This window comes from Tinamus guttatus, unplaced genomic scaffold, assembly GCF_059628265.1.
Source record: "Tinamus guttatus ecotype Peru unplaced genomic scaffold, ASM5962826v1 Tinamus_guttatus_pri_ptg000246l, whole genome shotgun sequence".
Taxonomy (NCBI): domain Eukaryota; kingdom Metazoa; phylum Chordata; class Aves; order Tinamiformes; family Tinamidae; genus Tinamus; species Tinamus guttatus.
Window position 1 is genome coordinate 8,163,611 of NW_028288780.1, and position 8,209 is coordinate 8,171,819.

Genomic DNA, 8,209 nt, shown 5'->3' on the forward strand with positions numbered 1-8,209 from the left:
AGTGCTGATCAGAGGACACCAAGCTGTCCCCAGCGCTTGGGCAAGCCAAGGGCGGACCCAGAGCAAAGGGCACCGTGTGGTACTCGCAGTGCCAGACAGGAACGTTCTGCTCCGGGCTTGCACATTCCCGAAATTTCCCCACTATAAAGGAAAGCCAGAATCCAGTGTCATCGTGTCATAGCAAAAAATGAGCCATGCCTTTAACAAATCCAAAGCAGCAGCTCTGCATTTCGATTACTCTTTTACGCCCAATTGGCCACATTTAATCTTGTGAAGAACTCAAAGCAGATATTTGCTTCAGTGCAATTACAGCCACATACAGAACATTGGCAAATGCAAACAATATAGAATTTCCACTTGACGGCAGATTAATTTGGTGTGATGTTTTCCCTTGAGAGGTCTTAAAGGCTTGCAGTTTTGAAAGTACCATACAGTTTGTATTTATAGCACTGTGGATGTTGAACAGAAAGAGAAATATATACTCATTCTCAAGTTTTTTTTGCCTCAATACATTAAAAAAATTAACTGAGCGCAGCGCACTTTCACTGCATTTCTCATAATGCAATATGGAAACATGATTTCCCTGTAGAGCCTACAGAGAAACTCAGGTGGTATTTCCAGTTTCATAAGAATAACAACTGAGAAGCAAGCAAAGCTGCAGAGTAATTTCCTCTGAGGGAACAGGGATGGGTCTTCCTTCCAGAAAGGAACCCGTCCTTTGGGACTGGGTAAGTGGCCAGAAGGGAGGTGACAGTTAATGATGGAGGGAGGAAAAAAAAAAAAAAAAGAAAAAAAGAAAATCAGTGAAGTTATAGCTTTCACAGGCTCACAGGCACCTTACAGGCTGCCACAGCAAGGAGATTAGATTTCCCTGATCATGGCAGCTGAACCACTCCTGGCACTCAGGTGTCCTTTAGATGGGCCTGTGTGGGAACTTTTATTATTGCAGGCCATGCTGAAGCTGTTCTGAGAGCTGCCTTTTCAGCTGCCTTATTAACCGCTCCCTTGAACTCCCTGTAACTCAGTACATGCCAAGCCAAATGGCACTGTATTAAAGCACAAGGGGCATATGAAACACCCTGGTCCAAAATCTCAGCACGTCAGGTCATAATTCCCGGCAAGTTCCACACCTGGGAACATCCACAACTGCAGGGTGGAATTTAAAACGAACAAGTTCTCCAAGTGACTGGAGCTACACTGGCCCCAGCACAGGCCTGTTAACCATTGCAGGGCCAGTTTCCCGTGCATCACCTCTTTACAGCTTCTCCACTCTGACCCCTGTTTTACACATCCTGATGGCTTAGTGCTCCTGTGCTTAGGTAAACAGGAGTCTCTCAAAACTGTGCCTGGAACCAAAGACAAAGAAAATAAAAGCAGCGGTGGGGGTGATTCCAGGTATGGCTTGCTGCAGTTTCCACATGGAGAGCTGCCGGCTCTCTGCAAGCTCCTGCCCAGCCTGCGGAGCAGGGGAGAGCTGCCTGCTGCTGGCAGCCACGGGCAGCCGGAGCCGTGGGGTCTGCTCGGTGCGAGTCGGGGAGCGCAGTCCCACCTGGCAGCACACGCTCCCTCAGCAGCGCCTGCCAGCCGGCTCGGGGCAGCTGCCTCAGCCCATTGCTCTTTGCACAGGTAGCTTTGAGGTTGCTGTAGCAGAGACAAACCTCCCATGGGACCTTCCTGAGCTGTAGTATTTGCATTCTTTCTCTTACAAAAAGCATCTGACTTGGGACCAGAATAGATGACAAAGCTCAAAAGCTAACTATGACGAGACAAAGGTGTCAGCCTCTGGGACGCGAAGGGTCGAGTACGAAGCCATGAGACCATCCAAAACCAACCACATTGCAGAGTCGCTCTTTTGTTCATGGCCCTCTGTTCATGCGTGGAAACACTCTGGATGTGGTGGCCAACGCAGCACACATGCAGTGGCCCATGGGCAAGCAGGAGCCAGGTTTGGTCTCATAAGCAAGTCTCCTGTTTCTGCATCACACTGTATTGCACTAGTTGAACCCGTGGTTCCCACCTCTGCTCAGACTTTGGCACCACCTGCCAGGATGAGGAGACTGCTCTTCCATCCAGCACCAATGTCTAGCTCAGGTCTGCCCAGCTCCTTCCTGTCCTCCAGACTTTCTAAGGACTAGCAGGTCCACTTGCTAGCTGTTATTTCTCCTCTTGTTGATTGTTGTATCTCCAAGAACAAGGCTGGGCCATGCATTTCTGTGGAGAGAATGGCTTTATGCTTTACAAATTTGCTTGATACTTTTTGATTAGAAGAGTATATACAGCTTTACAAGCTAAGTCAAGCAGAAATCTGTAGCCTGCAAGGCTTTCAACATTCAAGTTTTCTTTAGGCTACAACTATCCTGCTTAGAAACCAGACCCCCATCTGTTGCAGAAGGATGCAGTCCTAATGAAGTCAGACAATTTGCTCTTTGCACTGCACTATTTGTGGTACAAGAATCATTGAATAATATTGCTCCCCCTCAGCGCTGTCCCCTGGAACCTTGCCTGTCCGTACACAGGGAACACTTTTAGGAAGTGCTCCTAAAAATACCCAGTGATGTTAGCTGAGGATCTGGCTCCATCTCTCCTCCTCCTGCTTCTGACTCAGTCTCCCAGCATCTTCATATGCTCAAGTCATCTAGCCCTTGCTGTTCAAGCCACCTCATTCATGCTCTAAAAACATTCTTTTCTTTTTCCTTGCTTCTTTATCAGTAGCCATTAGCCACAAAGCAGCTTCCATGGTGCTGCCATGTGATGTCCCATTTAATGCTTTCCTTTTGCTTTCTCATTTGACTACAAAGGTTACAGTGACTGTCTTTTACCAAATCCTTGAGCTCTGCCCCTTTTTTCAGACAAGAGAATACCAAGTCAGCAAGAAAACAGCACCAGAAAAAGAGTAAAATCTGTTTAATATTCTTTAAAGCTAACTTGGCATATGAAGACTGCAAATTAAGATACTCTATCCCCCTCAATCTAAGTTTCAAAACCACTCTCAGGGAAGTTACCCAGAAGAGAAAAATTTCTCAAGGGAAACATCATTACAAGTAAAAATATTTTCATAGTACAATAAAAAAAATCTGCAGAGCAAAAATCAATCCAGTTGACAAAAATATCAGTTATTAAACTCCAGGCAAAATTAAAAATAGGTCTGAGATTCAATTCACATTTCCAAAGAACTGATCGGTCCACTTCCCTTAAGAGGTGACCAGAGGCTCCTCTGATACGAAAGACCAGTTGTCAGTGGATAGAGCCTTCCATGCGCTGCAATGCGATGCTGTTCGTTGCCAGTCACCCTCAGGAGCACAAAGATCACCCAGTGCATCCCAGCAGGCAGCCAGCACTGACAGAGATCAGCTGGCACAGAGGAGCACTGATCCCTTGAGTTGTCCACATGTCTCAGTGGACAGCTACAGTGTCTCTTTTGGAAGTACTTAAAGAGAGCCTGAACATGAAAGCCAATCTTTGCCTTTGCTGCTTAACAGGACACAAGACCTGCCCTCGTGATCTTTCTCCCTATAAAACCCTTCTGAACAGTAGTGGATGGCCCATGTATCCTCTTGTATGTAAACAACTCATCTGACATGTATAGGATTAAATATCGTTAATGAGCTAGTCGCAAAAAACTTACAACCGAAAAGATTGTCCAAATCCTCTGAGATTGCTTTTGGAAGATCAACGATTTTTACAAAACCTCAAAAAATTGAAAGGCATACAATGGCAGAAGTGAGAATTATTGATATTTCAAAAACAACCAAAAAAAACCCCGCCACAACAGATTATGATGGGGAAAAGAAAAGAAAACCAACACAAATCTCCCCATCATTGGAAAAATGTCAACCAGCAACCAGCTAGCTAGGAATTATTTGCTCAGCTCTGGTGACAATTGGCTGTTACTAGAATTATTCTGACACATTGTTTCAGAAAACATCTGTTTCCACTCTGACTCCTTTAACTTTCAGATGTGGAAAACAAAAGCTCATTTTCATGCCATGTCTCCCATCTCCAGTTGGCAACAGTTGCATGATGATGAAGTTATTGTTACGCTAGATGTTGTTTGTCAGTTTATATTTTCCTATCATATCTATTTTTAACCACTCATTAGTATTACTTGGAGCCTCTCCTATAAATCTTATACATTTATAGCACATCTCGACAATTCATCAAACGGAGCCAACCTCCAAGGAAAGGAAACCCAAACCACTTCCCCCTGTTCAACTGAATGAGAATCCGATCCTTGTCTTTTAAACTTCAAACTCAACATTTTCCCATCTGCTCTTTATACACAACAGCCCTTTTGCTCTACCAATATTTTATTCTCCATTCATAACTTTTTATTTCCCTCCAGAGGTTTCCTGATGCATTTAGTCTGCTGGACTTGTAGAAGACTTGGATTTGGGAGGTTTCTGCCCCCTCTCCCTCCATTGAAGAGGGAAAATAATCACTGAGCAATGAATGGCCACTTCTCATTACTCATTCACAAGAGAGGCACAGCAGGATCCCAGGGCTAGACTTAAAAACACTGTTCTTAGCCATTCTCACAAGAGGAAAACAGCATTTTACCAAAGCCTATTGAAACTAAGGATATTTGGATAATTTAATTAGTTTTCCCTCTCTGCTCTATTCATTGCCTTGCGTTTCGAGCTCTGTGCGCGTGGGCACAGCTATCATTCAGCTGCACAAGTTGAGTAGCTCTGACCATGCCTGGAGGTAGCAGCCCTTGCGATTTAGGCAGGTCACCCATCCAGGGAGCATTTCCAAAGGGCTTGCCCTCCAAATGGCCAATGATGTTCAAGTCAATTTCAAGAAAAAATATTCAGAAAACATTGCCTGGCCAATAATTTTGCAGGAGAAAAACCTCTAATGATGAAGCAATGCAGGGGCCAAGCAGGGCTCCGTGGATGGGAGGGCCCGTGCAGCTGCCGTTGGCTTGCAGGAGCCGGCGCACGCGCTGGGGGGTCAGCAGCGCCCGAAGGACGGTCTGATGTCCTCCGTGCTGCTCCATCCATCCACCCATCCATCCTCCCTAGCCCTCTAGGGAAGGTTGAGCTTTGCAAGCACTACAGGTTTGAAGGCTACGCAACGCATTTCTCAATGGAAGTGTTAACTGTCTGCATGTAATTAGCTGATCTGGAAAGTACAGCTGATTTAACAAATAAATAAAGAATAAAGTCAGACTGACCATCTTTTTGATTTCCAGCATACTCTGGTGAACCAAAAGAGACGCCATATAACAAGACATTAAAACTGCACTGAGGAAACCAGTTCTGGTCTGCAGGTTAGTCTAGAAGAGTAGCTTTAATTCCAAAAGCTCATCTCATCAGGTAAGATATCTGTTTCTTTTTAGGGAGTCAGAGTACGTGTGGGGAGAGAAAAGCAAATTTAATTTTTTTTTCATCAGCTCAGTTCTTCAATCTACCTGCTATCTTTTGCTACCTTCATCAGTTGTGGATAAGAAAATAACTAGGTTAGACCTAGCTATGCCCCTGCTTGTTCCAGCCTGATTCCAAGTTCACTGTTATCTCCGGCAGTCCCCCCACTTGCTCACCATCCTGCTTCCTCACAGACACAGCAACCTGTGCAGGTACAGTGCCAATGCAGGTACAACATAGGTGAGACTACAAACCAACGCAAGATAAAGAAAGTACCATCATAGGAAGAAGATATACATTAAGATCTTTCTCCCCAAACAACGTCTCCCATGAGAACAGTCCTTAAGCATGTCAAATTCCTCACAATTCTTTCAAATTAAAACACAGGATTAAATTGAAGATTGACACAAATTACAAGATTGAGATTTCCCTTAGCACAAAACACTTAAGGCTCCGGGATCTTAAAGTCTATTATGGCAGCAGCATGGCAACACTCAACCTTGCATATAAATTACTATTTTTGCAGCCTAAGCAAGAATTGCATTTCTGCCAGCCCCAGATGTTCAGAACTCCTGGGTCAGCTCCCACCCTTTCCCATCCCAAGACTGTCTTTATAACTCACGGGATTTAGTACTATTATTAATCTTAAGGTTCTTGTTTTCATTATTGTCTTGACAGGGGCAATAATCTTATATTTCTCCCCCTGCCCCCCAGGAAAGCTGAGATTCTCTGGTAGATTTAAGACTGTTTACCATATTATGAAACACACACACAAAAATGCAAGTGCTGGAGCTCTTCCACCTGGTGCACCACAGACAAGACCTAAGGCTGAAGCAGCTGGGAGCACATGCTGCGGAAAACAAGCAGAGCTGAGGAAGGATGTATACATGCACACACATATATATATTACAGCATCAGTGACATCCATGACATTGGGAGTTTTAATGAATCACTTAACCAGCAACTCCTAGCCCTGCTCTGTCAGCTTTGGTAAGAGCAGCCCCTTGTGAACTGCCAATCACACTGAGATTTCTGGTCAAGCTAAGACAATTCCCACCAGAAAGTGGAAATTTGACCAGGGCCCTGTGTGGGCCCTGCATGCAAACTGATGGAATAAATGTGTTCCTCGATTTGAAAGGAATCATTTACAAACTGAGCCATAACCAATCAATTTTTTTTTAAACATCAGGAAAGACCATATAATAACACAATTTATGCAAGGCTTCAGTTTTTAAAAGAAGATTTAGCTACATTAGCCAATAAGATGATCTGTAAATTTCCTGATGTTGAAGCTATCTTCTCAACAGGGCTGTACACCACCAGGATGCACTCATGGATGGGAGCTCTGTTTTAAGGTAGGGAGACAGTAACATGCCACTTAGAAGTAAGGGTTATAAGACAAACCATGCAGAGTCCAAGGGATCTCATTTGTAACTATGAAATCATTGTGTTTGTAACTAATAGTACAAATATTCCCCAGCATGAAGAAATATAATCCAGAAAGAGAAAACCCTCGCAATCAATGCGTAATATTAGCAGGATACAAGAGATAGTCCCAAAGGCACAGGGAGGTGAGAGCTTACCGCTGTCTTGGATGGGCAGGAAGCCCTGTACATCCCAGTTTACCATCCCTCCATGCTTTCCTTCAGTGTGAAATCCTTCTTGGACTCCACTGCTCTGCTCTCCACCATGGGTCTGAAGGACACTTTGGCCCTGACCACAGCAGTTGCGTCACCAAAGTGGGAGCTGCTTTTACCTCAGGCTCCCCAAGCTGCTGGGTGGCTGAAGAGAGCAAGGCCCAAGCACAGCAGGAGGAAGGATGTTCCTGAGGCAGCTCTGCGAGGGGAAACTCCCCTTGTGAGGAGGCCCAAGCTCCTGCCTGGCCAACAGCATGGAGTATCAGAAAGTGCTGGTGCTCCATGCAACAATAATAACGTCTGGAGGCTTCCACTGCCCTGTCACAGTGATCTGAAGGGGTTAGAGCTTCAGCAGGATGTGCTGGAGGCACTAACTTCATTTATAAGAGTGTGTGAAAGTGGGACCTCTTCTCAACGACGAAACCACTTTCCCAAACTGGATCTTTGGCAGCTGTTTCACACAAGACTGTCACGAACCACAGGCTCAATTCGCTCTTGGGCCTCACAGGCACTCTGGCTAGCCATGCTGGGACCACAGTGTCTAAAGACAGGTCACCTTCATTTCTAAGTTTCTCCTCTAGATAAAAGTTCTTCTGCATCTATAATATTAGGTTTCTACTTACAGTCTTGAACCCTGTCATGTAATCTTTGTTTTTCTTTCTAAGGAGGAAATATATAATGTATTCTACTTCCAAGTTTGTCATCTTCCAGGATCCAACCCCCTCCCTTTTTTAAAATAGATAAGTCAATAAGTAAAACCTGTACTAAATTACCTCCGGTGTTTTCTCTCATAGTTTTCTCTCTAATACTAACCTTACTCATTGTAAATGAAAAATATAAAATATTTCATAAATATGCTTAATAGTAGTTCTACGCAGTATTTCTACATATTACTTCTTAAAAGTAAATGAACTATAATTGCAGTAGGCAGCAACTCCAGTTGATGTTTCTATTTTCTAAAAAAATTCTCTTGTTTATCTCAGCCTGAAGCCCACTTTTCCTGGAAACGTTTTTGAACTCTCTAACTACCCTTCCAGCTTTCCAAGAACTCTTTACCGAGAATTCTTGAGCTGGTGCTCCTGATTTCCAGTGCTATTTCCCTGCCTTTTCTGGCAGCAGTGAAGTTTCTTAAACCTCTCTGCATGATCTTATCTGGCACCAGCCAGTTTTCTCTGGGCTGCTTTGTCACTCAGAAATTGTAATTTA